Raw genomic sequence first — 24,686 nt, forward strand, 5'->3', positions numbered from 1 at the left:
TAGTGCCCCCCCACCCCCACCCCCTAATCACCACCAATATTTAATCTTTTGTTCCTTGTGCCGGTATCAACATTTCCTCAAAATTTTAATCCAAATCCGTCCATAACTTTTTTGAGTTATCTTGCACACAGACAGACAGACAAACCAACGCCGGCAAAAACAGAACCTTCTTGGCGGAGGTAAAAAGGGAGCTCCACTCCAAACCGCCCCAGTGCACGCTGAAGGTCCAGGTTCGATGAGGCCAACAGGACAACATCATCTGCAAAAAGCACAGATGAAATCCTGTGGTCCCCAAACCGGACCCCCTCCGGCCCCTGGCTGCACCTAGAAATTCTGTCCATAAAAATAATGAACAGAACCGGTGCCAAAGGGCAGCCCTGCCGGAGTCCAACGTGCACCTGGAACAGGTCTGACTTACTGCCAGCAATGAGAACCAGACTCCTGCTTCTGTCATACAAGGACCGAACTGCCCTTAGCAAAGGGCCCCAGACCCCATACTCCTGAAGCACCCCACACAGGATACCACGAGGAACATGATCCAATGCCTTCTCCAAATCCACAAAACACATGTGGACCGGTTGGGCAAACCCCCATGAACCCTCAAGCATGCAATGGAGAGTATAGAGCTGGTCCAGTGTTCCACGACCAGGACGAAAACCACATTGTTCCTCCTGGATTTGAGGTTCGACTATCGGTCGGATCCTCCTCTCCAGTACCTGGAATAGACTTTCCCCGGGAGGCTGAGGAGTGTGATCCCCCTGTGGTTGGAGCACATCCTCCGGTCTCCCTTCTTAAAAAGGGGGACCACCACCCCAGTCTACCAATCCAGAGGTACTGTCCCCGACTGCCACGCCATGTTACAGAGACGTGAAAACCACGACAGTCCTGCACATCCAGAGACTTAAGGTACTCAGGGTGAATCTCATCCACCCCCGGTGCTCTGCCACCGAGGAGCTGTCCAACCACCTCGGTGACTTCAGCTTGGGTAATGAACGAGTCCACCTCTGAGACCTCAGCCTCTGCTTCCTCCATGGAAGACGTGACAGTGGGATTGAGGAGATCCTCCAAGTATTCCTTCCACCGTCCGACAACAGCCACAGTCGGGGTCAGCGGCTCTCCACTTCCACTGTAAACAGTGTTGGTGGGGAACTGCTTTCCTGTCTGGCAGAGCCTGATGTCAGCACAGTCTTCAACTCCCACCTCCAGGAGAAATGGTACTAATGTAAGGAATGATGAAGTAATGGTACTAATGTAAGGAATGATAATATGACTGAATACCTTCTATGAACAAATAGTAAAGAGCTCTCCAAGCATTTTATATGTAATGATTTTTTTTTCTCATTTATTATGAAGACAGTCTGAACAGTACATGACTGAATTTGTTACAGTTGATGAACATAATCTTTACTGTCACTGTTATTATTGAATATTGAATTCTCTTGAACAATTCTATCATCAATCACATCATGGAAACACATTCATAATCCCAACATTTCTGATTAAAGTTAACATTAAAACCCATCATTATCATTGGATTAAATCACAGTGAATCAGAATCTGTCAAACCAGGATTCTTATCATCACAAATGTTAGTATTTAACTGCATATGGATAAAGATTAATACACATTAAAACTGTTTACATTATCACTAAGTTTAGTGACTCCAGTAAATCAGAAAAAATTTGTACGTTTGAAGAATTTCCAACTCGGTCTGACAGGAGTGATAATCAGAGGAGCAGAGTTTTTACCTTCATCATTCAGACCTGGACAGAAGTATGGGCGGACTTTATCACTGAAGCAGCAGCCAGTGAAGGAGTAGATGAGAACTGAAGAATCTACGTCATAAAAGGAGACCAGACCCCCCTCATAATCCACAAACACCCCCACCTTCTCAAGATCAGACTGCACAGACAGACCGACATAAGAATCCAACCAAGCATTGTACTGATTTCCATATTTCAAACAGATGGTCCAGAATCCGTTTGAGGACTATAGAAGATCCTTCCTTTCATGTTGCTGGACTCTCTGGCCACTCCTAAAGTCCAGTCAGTCTTTCCTTTGACCTGAACCTCGAAGTAAAACCTGCCTGAAGAGAAACTCTGCTTCGCTAAGATGGAAGGACAAACAGAGAATCTCTGTCGTTTGTATGGAAGGTTCTTCCTTTCATCATCATGAACCTGTTTTCCATCATCAGACAGGATGAGTCTAGGACCTGCTATATCTGGATCCAGAGTCAGATCCACCTCATACTGTTGGACTCTCTTCAGTTCAGCTTCAAACACCTTCTTCCTGTCCTCTGTGAGTTTCTTCTCCAGCTCAGACACAGCTCTCACCACAGTCCCCTCATATGATGGACGGACGCTGACCTCGGTCCAGGTCTTCATGGATGGAGCAGCTTTGACACATGTGAACCTCTGGACAAAGTGGAGGTGGTCTTCAGAGCCTGAGAGCTGCTCCATCTCAGTGCTTCTCTTCTCCAGCTCACAGATTTCCTGTTCCAGCTCTTTGGTGAAGTCTTCAGCCTGTTTCTCGGTGCTCCTCTGCTTTTCTTGGATCTCCTCTTTGAACTGGTCCAGACCTCTCTGAACAGACTCCATCAGAGCAGTGAAGACCTCAACACCTTCTGCTGTCTCTGTGTCTGCAGCGTTCTTACTGAGCTCCACTGACTGTTGGATCTCCTGGATCTTCAGTCGTCTCTCCTGGATCATCTTCTTCAGATCTGCCTTCTGTTCTTCACGTTGATCTTTCAGATGAACAAACTCATGGTTCTTGTGGTCGTCAACAGAACAGAACACACAGATACATGTGTGGTCGGCTTTACAGAACAGCTCCAGAGGTTTCTCATGTTTCCTACACATCCTGTCTTCCAGGTTCTCCACAGGGTGGATCAGCTGATGTTTTTTCAGTCCTGAACGTGTCAGATGAGGTTCCAGATGAGTCTGACAGTAGGAGGTCAGACACACCAGGCAGGACTTCAGGGCCTTCAGTTTGGGTTCAGAGCAGACGTCACAGGGAACTTCTCCTGCTTTGGCAGCTTGTTGGTCTGAGCTGTAGATGTTTGGTTCCTGTTGAACTTCATGTCTGAACTGAGCCACCAGCTCTTTGATGAAAGTGTTGACGTACAACTCAGGTCTTGGGTGAAAAGCTTTTTTACACAAGGGACACTGGTAGTTGTCATTATTATCCCAGTGTTCAGAGATGCAGGATTTGCAGAAGTTGTGTCCACATGGTGTGCTGACTGGATCAGTGAAGACATCCAGACAGATGGAACACTGGAACTGATCTTCAAATCGGACACAAGCAGCAGCCATATCTATGGACCAAAAGAACATACAGACCACTGAAATAGTTTTAAAGGTGCAGTATGTTAGAATTCTGTTCTCAGTACAGTTGTCCCTCACAGTTGTCAGTTCACTTTTCATGGCCTCGCTATTTCGCAGATTTTTTTTAGTGCAATTTTGCATGCTTTTTTTTTTTTACAGCGTATGCACATGCATTGTGTTCTGCGTCCTGATTGGCTAAGGGACTGTAGACCATTGTCAATCAGTCTCCTCTGTGCCGTGTCTCCTGTACAGTACAGAATGCGTTCTTCTGCCAAATTTACATAAATGTTCAGTCACTAGCAGTGTGACTCTGCAGTCCTGTATGCTTGACAGTTTTCTCTCCGACAAAACCCACAATGTCGACGAAATGTTCTGCACCGACAAAGGCACCTGCGGTCGCACCCACAAGGCAGAGGAAGATGATAACCACCACACAAAAAGTTGGACTTCTGGACACGCTGAAGGAAGGTGGAAGTTACATGGCTGTAGGGCGCCATTATGGAATAAATGAATCTTCAGTTTTTATTTGTCAAACAAATGTTTGGGCCTGAAAACAGGTTTTGATCTTTGATTTCATTCTCTAATACTGTTCTTATTTTTGAAAATCTACGAAGGTTTGAACTTTGAGAGTGTTTAAACAAGAGAGAAATGTGAGAAAATGTTAATGCCTGTCTGAGAAAAGTGTCTAAAGTGTGTGGTGAGGGCTTTTACAGCCTTAAAACATACAGAAGAATTGTAAAAAATAAAGCCGACTACTTCGCAGATTTCACCTGTTGCGTGTTATTTTTAGAACATAACCCCCGCGATAAACGAGGGACCACTGTAATTCTAAAATGGTCCTGACTGTCAGCAGACATTAAAGAATCCTGTTCATTTCAGTCCTGATCTCAGTGACAGTAGGAGTCCAGACAGAATATTCACATTTAAAGCTCAGTGTCAGCCCACAAGTAATGTTTATGATGTCATTGTGTGTTTTGGTCTGAGGCTCCGCCCATCACCTGTCTGCCAATCACAGAGTCAGTCCCTTTGTTCATCCAGGTTGGCAGTTCCACTGAGCTGCAGCTGAACATTTATGAGCACAAATGTCTGACCTGAAGAAACTGAAAAGGACTAAAGGGATTATTCCAAATATGTCAAAGAGACAAAGAGAGAAAGAAAATAAGGATCTGGAGGAGAAGATTTAGAAACATGGAGACGACTGAAAGAGGAGAAGAGTTTGCAGACCGACACCGGCTCTACTGTGGTCTCCCCTGGCTCTCAGTGGCTCTTACCGGGTGGTGAGACCACGGCCTGGGCCCAGGTGCAGAGACTGGGCCCAGTGTAAATACCAGTGGAGGACTCATCCCTTGCCATGGTAGCTCCTTGTAGTAGATGTTCATGCTGGATCAGGCAACCCCTAGTCTGGGGGGAGGGGCTACCACACTACAGTATTTTTGAATGTGATTGCAGTACCAGTTTTGTCCACAATCCTACATACGACTCCTTTAATTATATTATCAGTGTTTATCAAAATGTGATCACTTATAATGAGGAGACTCCTAAAAGTCCTTTCTGGTCTTCAGATCAGTGTGACTGGTCAGTCACATGACTCTACAGCAGTATTAAAATTCCATGACGTTAGTCCAGGTCCAGGTTTCTGTCCTACCTGTTCCTACTGTCCTACTCAGAACAAATAAACAGGGCAAATTCTGTACGACAGGTTGGACTACCAGATGTTCGCATAGAAAAGACTGTGGTTGTGCATGTCTGATGGTTTGGAACATGTGCAGGATTCTGAAGGGGTTAAAAAAAAAAAAAAAAAAACGTAGGTAAAAATTGTCCAGCAGCATGGAGCGTACCCGGCTTCTTATTGAAAATAGTTGGACTATTATATAATATACAGATCTAATTTCCTTTCTTTGGACCTCCATTAGCTTTAGCTGAGGCCATCCCTATTCTTCCTGGAGTTCACACACATCACTATTGTCTTTACACTGCAATACACAAACCACCAAAAACACCCCCCACACAAAACCACAGAAAACAACACAAACAACAACTAAAAACCATTCATCACAATTACAAAACAAAAACAACAGACATGTTGTACAGGACCTAGTTCAATTAACAGTAGCTCCCAAAAAGTCGTTTTGATCATACTTTGTAAATGCTCAGATCAAGCCCGGATTAATCATATGGGCAACTGGGCAATTGCCCAGGGGCCCGTGATCTCTGAAGGGCCCTGGGTAGCTCGGGCATAACGAAAATATCTGGTTATCTTCAGCTTATAAATGAAACTGTCCGCTGCCCAAAGCCATTGCACTGCACAGAAACCCTGCTCCTGCTGTCTGTGACCGTGAGCTGAGACCCCTCCTCATTGGTCAGTCCAAAAAGCGAATCAGCGGTGACGCAAATCAATGTGCGTGCACTGAGCGGGATGTGAGACGTCAAGAACTGCGCGACAAACGCGACGTACGCGAATCAAAACATTGCAAACATGGAGAAGCAGCTAAGTTGGAGCGCAAAAAGAAAATTAAAAAAGGAGAGGGACATTATAAAAGCTGAAAATTTAAAGAACATACCTAAAATAGATAATTTCTTTACTGAAATTGTCGGTTTTCCAGATCTTTATAGTATTTAGTATATGTAGTATTTAGTATTAAAATGTTTAACCCTTGCCTTGACATGCCTTGAATTGTGATGTGTTTTCTGTTTAAAAGTTAAACTGGGACCAAAATGTTTATTTTAGCAGATTATTACGGTGGCCCAGAGGTGCAACAGGCCAAAAAATTATCCACTAGACGAAAAAAATTATCTACTACAAGAAAAAAAAAGAGAACAGCCTATAAAAATTATCCACTCGATGAAAAAAATTATCTACTACAAGAAAAAAAGAGAACAGCCCAAAAAAATTATCCACTATAAGAAAAAAAAAAGAGAGCAGCCTAAAAAAATTATCTACTAGATGAAAAAAATTATCTACTAGAAGAAAAAAAAAGAGAACAGCCCAAAAAAATTATCCACTATAAGAAAAAAAAAGAGAGCAGCCTAAAAAAATTATCCACTAGATGAAAAAAATTATCTACTACAAGAAAAAAAAGAGAGCAGCCTAAAAAAAATTATCCACTAGATGAAAAAAAAATCCCCTATAAGAAAAAAAAGAGACCAGCCAAAAGAATTATCCACTAAAAGAAAAAAAAAGAGAACAGGCAAAAACAAATTATCTACTAGCCCAAAAAATTATTCACTATAAGAAAAAAAAAGAACAGGTGAAAAAAATTATCTGCTATGAGAAAAAAAAGAGAGCAGCCCAAACAAATATCCACTATAAGAAAAAAAAAGAGAGCAGCCTAAAAAATTTATCCACTAGATGAAAAAAATTATCTCCTACAAGAAAAAAAAGAGAACAGCCCAAAAAAATTATCCACTATAAGAAAAAAAAAAGAGAGCAGCCTAAAAAAATTATCCACTAGATGAAAAAAATTATCTACTACAAGAAAAAAAAGAGAGCAGCCTAAAAAAAATTATCCACTGTAAGAAAAAAAGAGAGCAGCCTAAAAAAAATTATCCACTAGATGAAAAAAAAATCCCCTATAAGAAAAAAAAGAGACCAGCCAAAAGAATTATCCACTAAAAGAAAAAAAAAAGAGAACAGGCAAAAAAAATTATCTACTAGCCCAAAAAATTATTCACTATAAGAAAAAAAAGAACAGGTGAAAAAAATTGTCTGCTATGAGAAAAAAGAGAGAGCAGCCCAAAAAAATATCCACTATAAGAAAAAAAAGAGAGCAGCCTAAAAAAATTATCCACTAGATGAAAAAAATTATCTACTACAAGAAAAAAAGAGAACAGCCTAAAAAAATTATCCACTAGATGAAAAAAATTATCTACTACAAGAAAAAAAAAGAGAACAGCCCAAAAAAAATTATCCACTGTAAGAAAAAAAAAGAGAACAGCCTAAAAAAAATTATCCACTAGATGAAAAAAAAAATCCCCTATAAGACAAAAAAAGAGACCAGCCAAAAAAATTATCCACTAAAAGAAAAAAAAGAGAACAGGCAAAAAAAATTATCTACTAGCCCAAAAAATTATTCACTATAAGAAAAAAAAGAACAGGTGAAAAAAATTATCTACTATGAGAAAAAAAAAGAGAGCAGCCCAAAAAAATATCCACTATAAGAAAAAAAAAAACATCATCCACCTTTTCAATTACGGGGGCGCTGTTTACCCGAAAGGTGTCTTGCTTTAAAATTAAGACCACCACAAAAAATAAAAGGATAGGCTGAAAAATTTTAAGGCTTTCGGCTAATGTGGCTAATGCTAAGGAAGTACCCCACCGGAAGTGGAGGTTGTGCGCTAAAAAATAAAGTTATTTTAAAATATAGATATTTCCATTAATATAGTTTGCAAAGCAGTTAAATGATTAAATATGGTTCCAGTGTCTGCTCAAGGTTAGGCATGGGCGTTAAATGGTTAAGGTTAGGGTTAGGGTATGGTTGGGGTTAGTTTTCAGTGGTAAATGGCCCTTGTGTGCACTGTGTGAAGGTTCATTGCTAAGCTAATGCTAACGCGAAAAGTTGACGGCAACTTTGTGTTATTTTATTTTGAGAGGAGGAGAAGAGGAGCTTCCTGTGGAGCTCCACTATCATGGCATCGCCCATATGTTTTGCAGGTAGACCTCTCCTCCTCAGCTCAAACGGAGTGTCTTCACTAACACTAGATCAAGGACATTTTGTGGAGATACAGATGTGTGCCGTGGTACCGCAGTGCCTCGGCACCTGGCAACGAGCTGAGCTGTGGTACCGAGCCATGGTACGCGGTGCCGTGCTGGGGTACCTGGCACCGAGCTGCGGCACCGCGGTGCCACAGCAAGTGGTTGGCACCGAGCCGTGGTACCGCGGTACGTCGCGGCACCAGCCGAGGTGCCACGGCACCAGGTGTCGGTGCCGCAATATGCACTTGCTGTCTCTCAACAAATGGGCGATGCCATGATAGTGGAGCTCCACAGGAAGCTCCTCTTCTCCTCCTCTCAAAATAAAATAATTTTAGAACTTCTTGTAGCGAATATTCATCAAAAATGATACTGAATGTCAGGCAGTTGAACAATTCAACACCGTAATCACACAATTGTTTACTCGCACTGGTAGTTCACAAAGTTGCCGTCAACTTTTCGCGTTAGCATTAGCTTAGCAACGAACCTTCACACAGTGCACACAAGGGCCATTTACCACTGAAAACTAACCCCAACCATACCCTAACCCTAACCTTAACCATTTAACGCACATGCCTAACCTGGAGCAGACACTGGAACCATATTTAATCATTTAACTGCTTTGCAAACTATATTAATGGAAATATCTATATTTTAAAATAACTTTATTTTTTAGCGCACAACCTCCACTTCCGGTGGGGTACTTCCTTAGCATTAGCCACATTAGCCGAAAGCCTTAAAATTTTTCAGCCTATCCTTTTATTTTTTGTGGTGGCCTTAATTTTAAAGCAAGACACCTTTCGGGTAAACAGCGCCCCCGTAATTGAAAAGGTGGATGATGTTTTTTTTTTTCTTATAGTGGATATTTTTTTGGGCTGCTCTCTTTTTTTTTTCTCATAGATAATTTTTTTCACCTGTTCTTTTTTTTTCTTTTAGTGAATAATTTTTTTGGGCTAGTAGATAATTTTTTTTTGCCTGTTCTCTTTTTTTTTTTTCTTTTAGTGGATAATTTTTTTGGCTGATCTCTTTTCTTTCTTATAGGGGATTTTTTTTTCATCTAGTGGATAATTTTTTTAGGCTGTTCTCTTTTTTTTCTTATAGTGGATAATTTTTTTGGGCTGTTCTCTTTTTTTCTTGCAGTAGATATTTTTTTTGTCTAGTGGATAATTTTTTTAGGCTGTTCTCCCCTTTTTTTTCCTTATAGTGGATAATTTTTTGGGCTGTTCTCTCTTTTTTTTTTTCTTGTAGTGGATAATTTTTTTCATCTAGTGGATAATTTTTTTAGGCTGTTCTCTTTTTTTTCTTGTAGTAGATAATGTTTTTCATCTAGTGGATAATTTTTTTAGGCTGTTCTCTTTTTTTTCTTGTAGTAGATAATTTTTTTCATCTCGTGGATAATTTTTTTAGGCTGTTCTCTTTTTAATCTTGTAGTAGGTAATTTTTTTCGTCTAGTGGATAATTTTTTGGCCTGTTGCACCTCTGGGCCACCGTAGATTATACTGCATTATATTTATTTTTTCCTTGTGGTGGCTCCATGAAAATGTTGAGATATGTTTATTGTTGAGAGAAAGCAGATTTCAAGATGTTTACATTGCACTTACTTTAACTCTCTTGTTGAATTTTGAGGTGACAAGTGGATTTCTGTTGAAAATTCATATCTGATTCTATCAGATTATGTTTGTGTTTTGTCTGTGGGCTTTTTCTGACGATTCAATACATTTGTGTCGGCAAACAGTGTTCTTAAATAAATACTGGATACTTTGGAAATGGTTTGTTATTTATTTTTTGTGAAAATGGAGGACACTTCCCTCTCTTTCTAATGTAGTGGATCAATTTTAGATTATACTGATGCTAATGTGTTTTGTTTTCATATCATCATATGCAAGTGAGTGGCCTTGACAAGAGGCTATAGTGGTGCACTTGTAGTTCTACCAGCATTTACACATTTGTACATCAAAATGCATTTGATGATAGTTAGATATTGAAGTATGGGGTATATTTACATATATTCCTGGAACTTATTCTGTATTTTGCCAGATTATAGGGATCCTGGGGTTGTGATGATGGGGCCCTTGAATATTGTTGCCCAGGGTACAATGAAGTGTTAGTCTGGCCCTGGCTCAGATGTATTTCACAGTTTTATATCAGTGTAATGTCAATCAACTAAACATTAGCAGACACCCAGCACTGTTTTGCAAATAAATACTCTTTCAGTAATTCTTTAAATTTGTATTTGTTGTTTTCTTCAATGATTTGTCCCGGCAGTGCATTCCATAGCACCATGGCTCTATACATCACAGTGCTTTTCATTTTATTAGTTTTCACTTTAGGTAGAGTAAATCTGCCTTGTGTTATAGAGATGTTCAGCAGAACTGAAGGACAGACGTTTAAGTCACACCCTTGGCAGTTTAGTAGAACTGGCAGTATACATGCAGAGTGGGGAAGCAAAATGTACAATATTTTGAGGCAGGGATTGAAAGACAGTGTATGACCAGTTAGTTTATTGAAAGTCATGAGAATTTATTTGCCACAAGAAAATGTCCATAATAGAAAATGTTTTTATTCTATGTGTCCTCCTTCTTTCTCAATAACTGCCTTCACACGCTTCCTGAAACTTGCGCAAGTGTTCCTCAAATATTGGGGTGACAACTTCTCCCATTCTTCTTTAATAGTATCTTCCAGACTTTCTGGTAATAGTTTTGCTCATAGTCATTCTCTTCTTTCCATTATAAACAGTCTTTATGGACACTCCAACTATTTTTGAAATCTCCTTTGGTGTGACGAGTGCATTCAGCAAATCACACACTCTTTGACGTTTGCTTTCCTGATTACTCATATGGGCAAAAGTTTGTGAAAAGGTATGGATAATAGTGTTAGGTATGATTATGACATCAGTATATGTTTGGTTTCAAAACAACTGACGTAGTGTCTGCTGAGAAAAAACAACTAAATGTTCAGTGTACATTTTGCTTCCCCACCCTGTATGTATAAGTCGTCTAATGCAACAGAAATGATTTTTTTGGATCAAATGTATGATGTGGTGTAGAGGAACCTTACCAACAGAATATTTGATTCTGTGGCATATTTGCCGCATTGCATTGTGGGTACTTGACATTCTACTCATTGTGTTCTGTTCTATGTGCAGGGGTTCAAGGGGGGTTTATGTTAATGTTTATTTATGTTAATAAGTCTCTATTACGATGTTTATTGGTCTTTTTATGTTTATTTGTTCTTTTATTTATGTTGTGACAGTTTGAGTTCGAAGCTTTAATTTATTTATTTTATATTATTTTATTATATTGATTTTTTAGGGGTGCCAGCCAGGTCTCTCTCCTGACATTTAAAATGTTAACAGTTGTTTTAATTCAGTCTTTTGTATATGCTCGAGTCTTTGTTTTTGGTTATTTAGTTTTTGCCCATTTGTTATCACTCAAACTCCACAAAGGATGTAAGTCTTAATTAAACAAACACTCTACACATTAAATGACAAAAAAAGAAATCACACATTGAAACCATTTAAAAATCAAAATCATATATTAAACATTGAATAGGTGCCATTTCCGTCCCCAGGACATTATATGTGTAAATGTGCATGAAAATCCACTGTAAAATACATTTTACTATTAAGCATAGTGTCCTGCACATTGATCTAATTCCAAATTTAAAATATATATTTGAAAACTTTAATAAAAACTACCTAGAACACTGAAAAAATAGCATTTGTTACCTGTCCCCATTCTCTAATGCTACAATTTACCATGAAATATAATGATTAAAATACTTCAGACTTGCGTGCATATATAATGATTTTTTAGTCACAAATATTAATTATTTGAACATGTAACCAACCAGTTCTGTAAAATAAACACTTTGTTGAGAGGAAAACATAGGAATTAGTTGACAAGCTTTTAAGTGTGCTTTTTAAATGTCACATGAGTTTTGGTAACAGGACTGAGAAAAATGCATTCATCTTCCACTTAAAAACCTTGTAAAAAATGAAAAAAAGTTGTCTGAGATTGAGCAGTACACATTTGAATAGTTAAATATGTGTGTTATTAGATTCAGTGTTGAAAAGAGATTAAAAAAAAAAAGAAGTTTAATTTGGAACAGTTTTAACAAGTAAATGGGACCCATTCAGTGGAATGGCCCATGCACAAAACTCACAAATTCCAAGCAAAAATTCAAACCCCCCCAAAGTCCAAACTCAAAAAAATCCACCAACCAAGCAATAATCCAAAACCAAAATTTCCACCATAGGTTATCAGTGTTTTGAGAGAGAGAACCCCCCCCCCCCCCCCCCCCCCCCAAAAAAAAAAAAACAACATTTCAGGTCATTTAAAAAAAAATTCCACTTCAGGTTTTCCACAGTCTCTTTAAAAAAAAAAAAAATTCAGTTCATCCACAAAATATAATAAAAAAAAAAGAAGAAGCACACAGTTCCACTTTAGGGCTTAAAAAAAAAAAGAGAGAGAGAGAGAGACAAGAAAAAAACCTTCAGTTCCTCACACTCTGTCCTCCACTGTCTTGTCACTTACTCAGTCTGTCAGTCAGTCCAGTCCAGTCAGTTTGTAATCCGGTCCAGGTTATTGCTGCTGGAGTACAGGTATGAAAGGGTGACTGTCTTCTGCTGCAGTGGAATGAATGGATGAATGTGATGAACCAACGGCAGAACGGACGGACATGAATGTAGTTGGGAAGCGATATGAACGGTTCAGTGGTCGTAGTAGTGGGGTTGAACTGCCGTAGTGTCGTCTCATCTGTGAGCTGTGGCTGCCACACTGCCTACACTGTCAGCTGTGGAAGGAGGAAATGGGAGGAGCTTAACAACTGACGCCAACTGCAGGCGAATGAGGTGACGACGATGACGTGGTGACGATTTCCGGCATGCAACGGGTGTGTGTGTGTGTGTGTGTGTGTGTGTGTGAACACAGGCTAATACATCTCAGTTAGAGCCGGGAAAGCACAGTCCATGTCCCTGTGAGGCCAGTGACCACAGCTCCCAACTTTACCAAGTTGACACCATTAGTCAAACTGGTGCCTTACTGGTTTGTCAGCTGTCGTTCATGTCGTATTAAAGAAACCTTGGCTCTTCAACAGTAAAAGTATTTCCTACGCACTTTTAAATTCACTACAGCAGTATGCGTCCCTCAGAGTCCAGGTGCACCAGGACTGCCTGTACTCAGCCCAAAGCACCGCAGGGGTCACACCAGCCCCCACTGTGGGAACCTCTGACATACAATCCACGGAAATACTGTCGGCTTGTCCATGTTGTTCAGTCATAGGAACCATTTCAGGAGAGTCGGTGTGAAATGACTAGAGTGAGTGTATATGTGTGTGTTTGCAGTTGAACTGTGGTGTTGCAGGTTGAAACCAGCTCAGGTGGACTCACCTCTGTTTGTCCCAGACTGCTGAGACCAGAACCAGATCTGATCAAGTCGGTTTAAGGTTTGTTCCACGCTTACAGACACGTCTGCAGTTCTGCTCACACTGTGAAGAACTTTCACTTTCATTTCTGGGAAATGACGGTCGTTCTGTGGAATGTGGCTCCACCTCTGATCCAGGGCCGTGCACAGGATTATAGAGGGGCAGGGCTCAGAGTCACAAAGGGCAGCATGTGTGCACTATAGAGCCAAATTTACTGAAAATAGAGTCAAGTTTATTCAAAACAGAGTAAATGTTTACATCTACAGACTAGCCTTTGACAAAAAATTTAATAACCTGAACAAATAAGAACAGCCTGAAATGTCTTGAGAGAAGTATGTGGAATTGTACAAATATTCTGTCTGTTCCTAAATGTTTTGTGTATTTCAAATCAAAAATTCAAATTAAATTTTATTTATATAGCGCCAAATCATAAGAAAAGTTATCTCATGACACTTTAGATATCGAGTTGGTCGAAACCAGACTCTATTTGTAGATCCACTAAATAATGACAACTCCAATTTTTCTCTTTGGTCTAATGTGAAAAAAAGTCAAATTGAATCATAGAATTATTTACATTTACAAATCTTGTCACAATAAAATGGGAATAACCTGAGCATGAACAGTGAGTGTACCTGCTTTGTTAGGTACCATGAAGTAATGGTACTAATGTAAGGAATGATAATATGACTGAATATCTTCTATGAACAATAGTAAACAACTCTCCAAACATTTAATATTTAATTATTTTTTCTCATTTATTATGAAGACAGTCTGAACAGTACATGACTGAATTTGTTACAGTTGATGAACATAATCTTTACTGTCATTCATAATTCATAATCCCAACATTTTTGATTAAAGTTAACATTAAAACCCATCTTTATCATTGGATTAAATCACAGTGAATCAGAATCTGTCAAACCAGGATTATTATCATCACAAATGTTAGTATTTAACTGCATTTGGACACAGATGAATACACATTCAAACAGTTTACACTATCACTAAGTTTAGTGACTCCAGTAAATCAGAGAAAATCTGTACATTTGATGAGTTTGTTCCTCAGTGTCTGACAGGAGTGATGATCAGAGGAGCAGAGTTTTCACCTCCATAATTAGACCATGGACAGAAGTATGGGCGGAGTTTATCACTGAAGCAGCAGCCAGTGAAGGAGTAGATGAGAACTGAAGAACCTACGTCATAAAAGGAGACCAGACCCTCCTCATAATCCACAAACACCCCCACCTTCTCAGGACCAGACTTCACAGACAGAAGGACATAAGAATCAGCACAACCATAGTACTGATTTCCATTTATCAACGTGATGGTCCAGAATCCGTCCGGAGGTCTCGGTAGGCTCCCTCCTTTCCTGTTGATGGACTCTCTGACCACTCCTAAATCCCAGTAAGTCTTTCCTTTGACCTGAACCTCAAAGTAAAACCTGCCTGAAGAGAAACTCTCCTTCGCTAAGATGGAAGGCCAAACAGTGAATCTCTGTGGTTTGTATGGAAGGTTCTTCTTTACACCACCATCGTGAACCTGTTTTCCATCATCAGACAGGATGAGGTTAGAATGGGCAGTATCTGGATCCAGAGTCAGATCCACCTCATACTGCTGAAGTCTCTTCAGTTCAGCTTCAAACATCTTCCTCATGTCTTCTGTGAGTTTCTTCTCCAGCTCAGACACAGCTCTCACCACAGTCCCCTCATATGATGGACGGACGCTGACCTTTGTCCAGGTCTTCATGGATGGAGCAGCTTTGACACATGTGAACCTCTGGACAAAGTGGAGGTGGTCTTCAGAGCCTGAGAGCTGCTCCATCTCAGTGCTTCTCATCTCCAGCTCACAGATTTCCTGTTCCAGCTCTTTGATGAAATCTTCAGCCTGTTCCTCGGTGCTCCTCTGCTTTTCTTGGATCTTCTCTAAGAGCTGGTCCAGACCTCTCTGAATAGACTCCATCAGAGCAGTGAAGACCTCAACACCTTCTGCTGTCTGTCTGCAGCGTTCTTACTGAGCTCCACTGACTGTTGGATCTCCTGGATCTTCAGTCGTCTCTCCTGGATCATCTGCTGAATTTCAGCCTCTGTCTTCTTCAGCTTTGGTTTCTGTTCTTCACGTTGATCTTTCAGAAGAGTAACATCATGACTTTTGTGGTCTGAGTAGGTGCAGTGGTTACAGATACATGTGTGGTCGGTTTTACAGAACAGCTCCAGAGGTTTCTCATGTTTCCTACACATCCTGTCTTCCAGGTTCTCCACAGGGTGGATCAGCTGATGTCTTTTCAGTCCTGAACGTGTCAGATGAGGTTCCAGATGAGTCTGACAGTAGGAGGTCAGACACACCAGGCAGGACTTCAGGGCCTTCAGTTTGGGTTCAGAGCAGACGTCACAGGGAACTTCTCCTGCTTTGGCAGCTTGTTGGTCTGAGCTGTAGATGTTTGGTTCCTGTTGAACTTCATGTCTGAACTGAGCCACCAGCTCTTTGATGAAAGTGTTGACGTACAACTCAGGTCTTGGGTGAAAAGCTTTTTTACACAAGGGACACTGGTAGTTGTCATTATTATCCCAGTGTTCAGAGATGCAGGATTTGCAGAAGTTGTGTCCACATGGTGTGCTGACTGGATCAGTGAAGACATCCAGACAGATGGAACACTGGAACTGATCTTCAAATCGGACACAAGCAGCAGCCATATCTATGGACCAAAAGAACATACAGACCACTGAAATAGTTTTAAAGGTGCAGTATGTTAGAATTCTGTTCTCAGTACAGTTGTCCCTCACAGTTGTCAGTTCACTTTTCATGGCCTCGCTATTTCGCAGATTTTTTTTAGTGCAATTTTGCATGCTTTTTTTTTTTTACAGCGTATGCACATGCATTGTGTTCTGCGTCCTGATTGGCTAAGGGACTGTAGACCATTGTCAATCAGTCTCCTCTGTGCCGTGTCTCCTGTACAGTACAGAATGCGTTCTTCTGCCAAATTTACATAAATGTTCAGTCACTAGCAGTGTGACTCTGCAGTGCTGTATGCTTGACAGTTTTCTCTCCGACAAAACCCACAATGTCGACGAAATGTTCTGCACCGACAAAGGCACCTGCGGTCGCACCCACAAGGCAGAGGAAGATGATAACCACCACACAAAAAGTTGGACTTCTGGACACGCTGAAGGAAGGTGGAAGTTACATGGCTGTAGGGCGCCATTATGGAATAAATGAATCTTCAGTTTTTATTTGTCAAACAAATGTTTGGGCCTGAAAACAGGTTTTGATCTTTGGTTTCATTCTCTAATACTGTTCTTATTTTTGAAAATCTACGAAGGTTTGAACTTTGAGAGTGTTTAAACAAGAGAGAAATGTGAGAAAATGTTAATGCCTGTCTGAGAAAAGTGTCTAAAGTGTGTGGTGAGGGCTTTTACAGCCTTAAAACATACAGAAGAATTGTAAAAAATAAAGCCGACTACTTCGCAGGTTTCACCTGTTGCGTGTTATTTTTAGAACATAACCCCCGCGATAAACGAGGGACCACTGTAATTCTAAAATGGTCCTGACTGTCAGCAGACATTAAAGAATCCTGTTCATTTCAGTCCTGATCTCAGTGACAGTAGGAGTCCAGACAGAATATTCACATTTAAAGCTCAGTGTCAGCCCACAAGTAATGTTTATGATGTCATTGTGTGTTTTGGTCTGAGGCTCCGCCCATCACCTGTCTGCCAATCACAGAGTCAGTCCCTTTGTTCATCCAGGTTGGCAGTTCCACTGAGCTGCAGCTGAACATTTAGGAGCACAAATGTCTGACCTGAAGAAACCTAAAAGGACTAAAGGGATTATTCCAAATATGTCAAAGAGACAAAGAGAGAAAGAAAATACGGATCTGGAGGAGAAGATTTAGAAACATGGAGACGACTGAAAGAGGAGAAGAGTTTGCAGACCGACGCCGGCTCTACTGTGGTCTCCCCTGGCTCTCAGTGGCTCTTACCGGGTGGTGAGACCACGGCCTGGGCCCAGGTGCAGAGACTGGGCCCAGTGTAAATACCAGTGGAGGACTCATCCCTTGCCATGGTAGCTCCTTGTAGTAGACGTTCATGCTGGATCTGGCAACCCTTAGTCTGGGGGGAGGGGCTACCGCACTACAGTATTTTTGAGTGTGATTGCAGTACCAGTTTTGTCCACAATCCTACATACGACTCCTTTAATTATATTATCAACCAGGCCTGGACTGGCTAATCGGGAGGACCAGGACAATTCCCGGTGGGCCGGTATAATATTTAGGCTGCGAAGGCTGGTGTTCACTTTAAATATGTATTAAATATTTTATTTATTTATTTATTTTTTGGGGGCCAGTGTTCAGTCATAGCACTGGGTTGATCACGTAATCTGCAGCCGCTGTTCCTGGGCCCCACCCCCTCTACTAGCAAACTGTTTATTTTCTTCCTCTTTTTTGCAGACACACCGTGACCTGACGTAACATGTCCTTGCATAGGGTTAGTAGCTCTGTCCTGTATCTGTGGAGCATAGACCATCTGTGCTCTGTAGGCTGTGGGTGGTCAGCTGTGTTTACTGTTTGAAACATGGAGAACAGAAAGAGCAAGGATGGTGTGGAGAAGGAAGAATGAAAAAGAGGAAAGCTCTGGAAGCAAACGCAGCCAAATGTGACAAAATCAGCAACTTTTTCACAAAAACCACCTCCGGTTGGAAACAACTAATGAGGATGATGAACCGGGTAAACCACCTTTAAAGCTAGTTAATTATGGAGTCAGTGAGTTGTGTGGCATTGTGACGTGGAACAGAACGTTATGTCATTTAAATAATAGTATGATGTGACGCCACAGAAGTGGGAAACTTTGTCTTGTAGCTCCTCAGAGTCAGAAAGCAGATCCAGCAGCAGACAGCAGCCATGAGCCCACAAGTCCAGAGTGGGCAGGTAGGACTGCTCAGAGAGGGAAGAGGATTAGAAGAAATAGGCTCCAATGAAGAGTATGGTGTAGGCCTGTTCAGTATGAAAGGTATCTGAGATGATTCAGCACTACATGAATGAAACTGACACCAAGGCTTTGGAAACAGAAGGTTTGTGCTGAGAATTCAGAGCATTTAAACTGTGCTTTAGTGTCAGAAGCAGAGCCAGGAGCCAGTAGTGATGAGGGGATTGTTCCTGTCAGGATGGAAGGAAAAGGTGAGCTGTTGGAACAGACTGTGAACAAGCAGTAGTTCCACTAAAACCACTGTCTAGACCCAAACCATAGTCCTGACCTGTTTTATTCTTTATTATTAAAAGTGAGACAGTAAATACACAAAGCCCACAACTGAAAGGCAATAGCATAAAGTAATATTAAATAAACCTGCATATTTAACCAATGTAAACATCTGAATTGGTTCAGTAAGTCCAAATGTCTGTAGATCTTATTTTTTTATTGTGATCCAGGTGCAGGTGAGTCTAGAGAAACTGGAGGAAGTGTGAAAGGGAGAGCAGAGTCTACTGATGACAGAGGAGCAGCTCAGCAGCACAACCTGAACCACTAATGACACACATGAACAGGAGTCTGCTGGGAGCTTTGATTACTTTGCTCGCCCTCAGTCACAGGATATACACACAGTTTTTTCTTATCATCCTCATCAAACCCCTAATATCACTGTACCAAAAGTTTTCAATAGCAACGATGGAACAAACCGCAAGTAAGTTGTGATGGAAATCTTTTGTTGCAGAGGATACAAAAATAATAGTTATTAGAAAGTGCAGCAAGCTTAATTTATTTTTTTTTATTTAATATTTTTATATATTCTTTCATTTCATTTCAAACATTTTAAAGGTTTGAAAAATGTTAGCACTTATAAGAACAAAAATATAGATTCTGTTATTGTTGTGTTGTGAGGAATAATAATGTTGGAGATGTGGATGTGCACTCACTGTTGAAATAAATCCACATTGTGAAGCAACCTTTACTTGCGCTGAATTGGAAATATTTTAGAAAATACACTGAATTACAAGGCTTTGCAGAACAGTGTGTAGACCTAACATGTAAGGTTAGAATTGCATGATTTTAATAATAATTGGCTCGTGATCTGAAGTGGGCCGGTCTGAGGTATGAAACTCCAGGGCTGAAAATGAGTCTCAGTCCGGCCCTGTTATCAGTGTTTATCAAAATGTGATCACTTATAATAAGGAGACTCCTAAAAGTCCTTTCTGGTCTTCAGATCAGTGTGACTGGTCAGTCACATGACTCTACAGCAGTATTAAAAATCCATGACATTAGTCCAGGTCCAGGTTTCTGTCCTACCTGTTCCTACTGTCCTACTCAGAACAAATAAACAGGGCAAATTCTGTACGACAGGTTGGACTACCAGATGTTCACATAGAAAAGACTGTGGTTGTGCATGTCTGATGGTTTGGAACATGTGCAGAATTCTGAAGGGGTAAAAAAAAAAAAAAAAACGTAGTTAAAAGTTGTCCTGCAGCATGGAGCGTACCCGGCTTCTTATTGAAAATAGTTGGACTATTATATAATATACAGATCTAATTTCCTTTCTTTGGACCTCCATTAGCTTTGGCTGAAGCCATCACTGTTCTTCCTGGAGTTCACGCACATCATTATTGTCTTTACACTGCAATACACAAACCACCAAAAACACCCCCCACACAAAACCACAGAAAACAACACAAACAACAACTAAAAACCATTCATCACAATTACAAAACAAAAACAACAGACATGTTGTACAGGACCTAGTTCAGTTAACAGTAGCTCCCAAAAAGTCGTTTTGATCATACTTTGTAAATGATCAGATGTATTTCACAGTTTTATATCAGTGTAATGTCAGTCAGCTAAACATTAGCAGACACCCAGCACTGTTTCACAAAGAAATACTCTTTCAGTAATTCTTTAAATTTGTATTTGTTATTTTCTTCAATGATTCGTCCTGGCAGTGCATTCCATAGCACCATGGCTCTATACATCACAGTACTTTTCATTTTATTAGTTTTCACTTTAGGTAGAGTAAATCTGCCTTGTGTTATAGAGATGCTCAGCAGAACTGAAGGACAGACGTTTAAGTCACACCCTTGGCAGTTTAGTAGAACTGGCAGTATACATATGTATAATAAGTCTAATGCAACAGAAATGATTGTTTTGGATCAAATGTATGATGTGGTGTAGAGGAACCTTACCAACAGAAGACTTGATTCTGTGGCATATTTGCCGCATTGCATTGTGGGTACTTGACATTCTACTCATTGTGTTCTGTTCTATGTGCAGGGGTTCAAGGGGGGTTTATGTTAATGTTTATTTATGTTAATAAGTCTCTATTACGATGGTTATTGGTCTTTTTATATTTATTTGTTCTTTTATTTATGTTGTGACAGTTTGAGTTCGAAGCTTTAATTTATTTATTTTATATTATTTTATTATATTGATTTTTTAGGGGTGCCAGCCAGGTCTCTCTCCTGACATTTAAAATGTTAACAGTCGTTTTAATTCAGTCTTTTGTATATGCTCGAGTCTTTGTTTTTGGTTATTTAGTTTTTGCCCATTTGTTATCACTCAAACTCCACAAAGGATGTAAGTCTTAATTAAACAAACACTCTACACATTAAATGACAAAAAAAAGAAATCACACATTGAAACCATTTAAAATTCAAAATCATATATTAAACATTGAATAGGTGCCATTTCCGTCCCCAGGACATTATATGTGTAAATGTGCATGAAAATCCACTGTAAAATACATTTTACTATTAAGCAAAGTGTCCTGCACATTGATCTAATTGCAAATTTAAAATATATATTAGAAAACATTAATAAAAACTACCTAGAACACTGAAAAAATAGCATTTGTTACCTGTCCCCATTCTCTAATGCTACAATTTACCATGAAATATAATGATTAAAATACTTCAGACTTGCGTGCATATATAATGATTTTTTAGTCACAAATATTAATTATTTGAACATGTAACCAACCATTTCTGTAAAATAAACACTTTGTTGAGAGGAAAACATAGGAATTAGTTGACAAGCTTTTAAGTGTGCTTTTTAAATGTCACATGAGTTTTGGTAACAGGACTGAGAAAAATGCATTCATCTTCCACTTAAAAACCTTGTAAAAAATGAAAAAAAGTTGCGTGAGATTGAGCAATACACATTTTGAATAGCTAAATATGTGTGTTATTAGATTCAGTGTTGAAAAGAGATTAAAAAAAAAAAAGAAGTTTAATTTGGAACAGTTTTAACAAGTAAATGGGACCCATTCAGTGGAATGGCCCATGCACAAAACTCTCAAATTCCAAGCAAAAATTCAAAGCCCCCCAAAGTCCAAACTCAAAAAAATCCACCAACCAAGCAATAATCCAAAACCAAAATTTCCACCTTAGGTTATCAGTCTTTTGGGAGAGAGAGAGAGAGAAAAAAAAAAAAAAAACAGTTCAGTTCATTTTAAAAAAAATTCCACTTCGGGTTTTCCACAGTCTCTTAAAAAAAAACAAAAAAAAAACATTTCAGTTCATCCACAAAATATAATAAAAAAAAAAAGAAGCACACAGTTCCACTTTAGGGCTTAAAAAAAAAGAAAAGAGAGAAGAGAAGAGAAGAGAAGAGAAGAGAAGAGAAGAGAAGAGAAGAGAAGAGAAGAGACAAGAAAAAAACCTTCAGTTCCTCACACTCTGTCCTCCACTGTCTTGTCACTTACTCAGTCTGTCAGTCAGTCCAGTCCAGTCAGTTTGTCATCCGGTCCAGGTTATTGCTACTGGAGTACAGGTATGAAAGGGTGACTGTCTTCTGCTGCAGTGGAATGAATGGATGAATGTGATGAACCAACGGCAGAACGGACGGACATGAGTGTAGTTGGGAAGCGATATGAACGGTTCAGTGGTCGTAGTAGTGGGGTTGAACTGCCGTAGTGTCGTCTCATCTGTGAGCTGTGGCTGCCACACTGCCTACACCAGGGGTGCCCAACCCTGGTCCTCGAGAGCTACTATCCTGCATGTTTTAGATGTATCCCTCTTCCAACACACCTGATTCAAATGATAAGCCTACCATCAAGCTCTGCAGAAGCCTGATAACGACTGTCAGGTGTGCTGGAAGAGGGAAACATCTAAAACATGCAGGATAGTAGATCTTGAGGACCAGGATTGGGCACCCCTGGCCTACACTGTCAGCTGTGGAAGGAGGAAATGGGAGGTATTTAACAACTGACGCCAACTGCAGGTGAATGAGGTGATGACGATGACGTGGTGACGATTTCCGGCATGCAACGTGTGTGTGTGTGTGTGTGTGTAGGTTTGGTGTAACTTTACCAAGTTGACACCATTAGTCAAACTGGTGCCTTACTGGTTTGTCAGCTGTCGTTCATGTTGTATTAAAGAAACCTTGGCTCTTCAACAGTAAAAGTATTTCCTACGCACTTTTAAATTCACTACAGCAGAATGCGTCCCTCAGAGTCCAGGTGCACCAGGACTGCCTGTACTCAGCCCAAAGCACCGCAGGGGCCACACCAGCCCCCACTGTGGGAACCTCTGACATACAATCCACGGAAATACTGTCGGTTTGTCCATGTTGTTCAGTCATAGGAACCATTTCAGGAGAGTCGGTGTGAAATGACTAGAGTGAGTGTATATGTGTGTGTTTGCAGTTGAATTGTGGTGTTGCAGGTTGAAACCAGCTCAGGTGGACTCACCTCTGTTTGTCCCAGACTGCTGAGACCAGAACCAGATCTGATCAAGTCGGTTTAAGGTTTGTTCGAAGGTTACACGGACACGTCTGCAGTTCTGCTCACACTGTGAAGAACTTTCACTTTCATTTCTGGGAAATGACGGTCGTTCTGTGGAATGTGGTTCTACCTCTGATCCAGGGCCGTGCACAGGATTATAGAGGGGCGGGGCTCAGAGTCACAAAGGGCAGCATGTGTGCACTATAGAGCCAAATTTACTGAAAATAGTGCCAGGTTTATTACCTCCGCCAAGGAGGTTATGTTTTTGCCAGGGTTTGTTTGTCTGTCTGTTTGTCTGTCTGTCTGTTTGTTTGTCTGTTTGTCTGTCTGTTTGTCTGTCCGTTAGTGTGCAACATAACTCAAAAAGTTCTGGACAGATTTTGATGAAATTTTGAGGGTTTGTTCGAAATGGGATAAGGAAGAAATGATTAAATTTTGGTGGTGATCGGGGGTGGGGGGGCCCACAGGGGGGCCCATTTCCAACAAACCCTGAAAATTTCATCAAAATCTGTCCAGAACTTTTTGAGTTATGTTGCACACTAACGGACAGACAAACAGACAGACAGACAAACAAACCCTGGCAAAAACATAACCTCCTTGGCGTGGGGGGGCCCACAGGGGGGGCCACTGATCAGCCTTGGCGGAGGTCTGCGCTCTCCGAGTGCTTCTAGTTCAAAATAGAGCCAAATTTACTCAAAATAGAGTAACTGTTTACATTTACAGACTAGCCTTTGACAAAAATTTAATAACCTGAACAAATAAGAACAGCCTGAAATGTCTTAAGAGAAGTATGTGGAATTGTACAAATATTCTGCCTGTTCCTAAATGTTTTGTGTATTTCAAATCAAAAATTCAAATTAAATTTTATTTATATAGCGCCAAATCATAAGAAAAGTTATCTCATGACACTTTACATATCGAGTTGGTCGAAACCAGACTCTATTTGTAGATCCACTGTGATCTGTACGTTATAATGCACATGTCTAAATGTTAGACTGTGGTGCAATATGGTTAAAATTGCACTTATTTTTTTTTTTTATTATTTTCAGGTTGTTCATATATTTTTATGTTATGTTCATGTACGGTTCATAGATATAAACATTTTCATTATGAAATGTTACTTTTTTCACTCAAAAACATAGAGAAAACTTTGGAGTTGATCTTATTTCTAAGTTTTTATCCTGTTATTTTACAGGTCCGGCCCACTTTGGATCAGATTAGGCTGTATGTGGAACTGAACTAACATGAGTTTGACAGCCCTGTGGATCTGTACTTCTTACTTTTGGGGCGGCCATGGCTCAGATGGTAGAGTGGGTCGTCCAATAACTGAAGGGTTGGCAGTTCGAATCCCGCTCTGTTCATGTGCTGTTGTGTCCTTGGGCAAGACACTTCCCCCTCCTTCCCTCCAGTGCTGCTGCTCACACTGGTGTATGAATGTGTGTGAATGTTCGGTGGTGGTGGGAGGGGCCGTAGGTGTGGATTGACAGCCACGCTTCCATCAGTCTGCCCCCCCCCCCCCCCCCCCCCCCCCCAGGGCAGCTGTGGATACAGATGTA

General features: G+C 40.4%; 2 pseudogenes; both read right to left on the minus strand.

Moving 5' to 3' along the window:
* Positions 1–986: 986 nt before the first annotated feature.
* On the minus strand, positions 987–13,500 carry LOC115427050 (E3 ubiquitin-protein ligase TRIM39-like; annotated as a pseudogene).
* A 686-nt stretch (positions 13,501–14,186) lies between these two features.
* Positions 14,187–23,206, minus strand: LOC115427051 (E3 ubiquitin-protein ligase TRIM39-like; annotated as a pseudogene).
* Between the last annotated feature and the right edge of the window lie 1,480 nt (positions 23,207–24,686).

The sequence above is a fragment of the Sphaeramia orbicularis genome, chromosome 10 (genome assembly GCF_902148855.1).
Source record: "Sphaeramia orbicularis chromosome 10, fSphaOr1.1, whole genome shotgun sequence".
NCBI lineage: Eukaryota > Metazoa > Chordata > Actinopteri > Kurtiformes > Apogonidae > Sphaeramia > Sphaeramia orbicularis.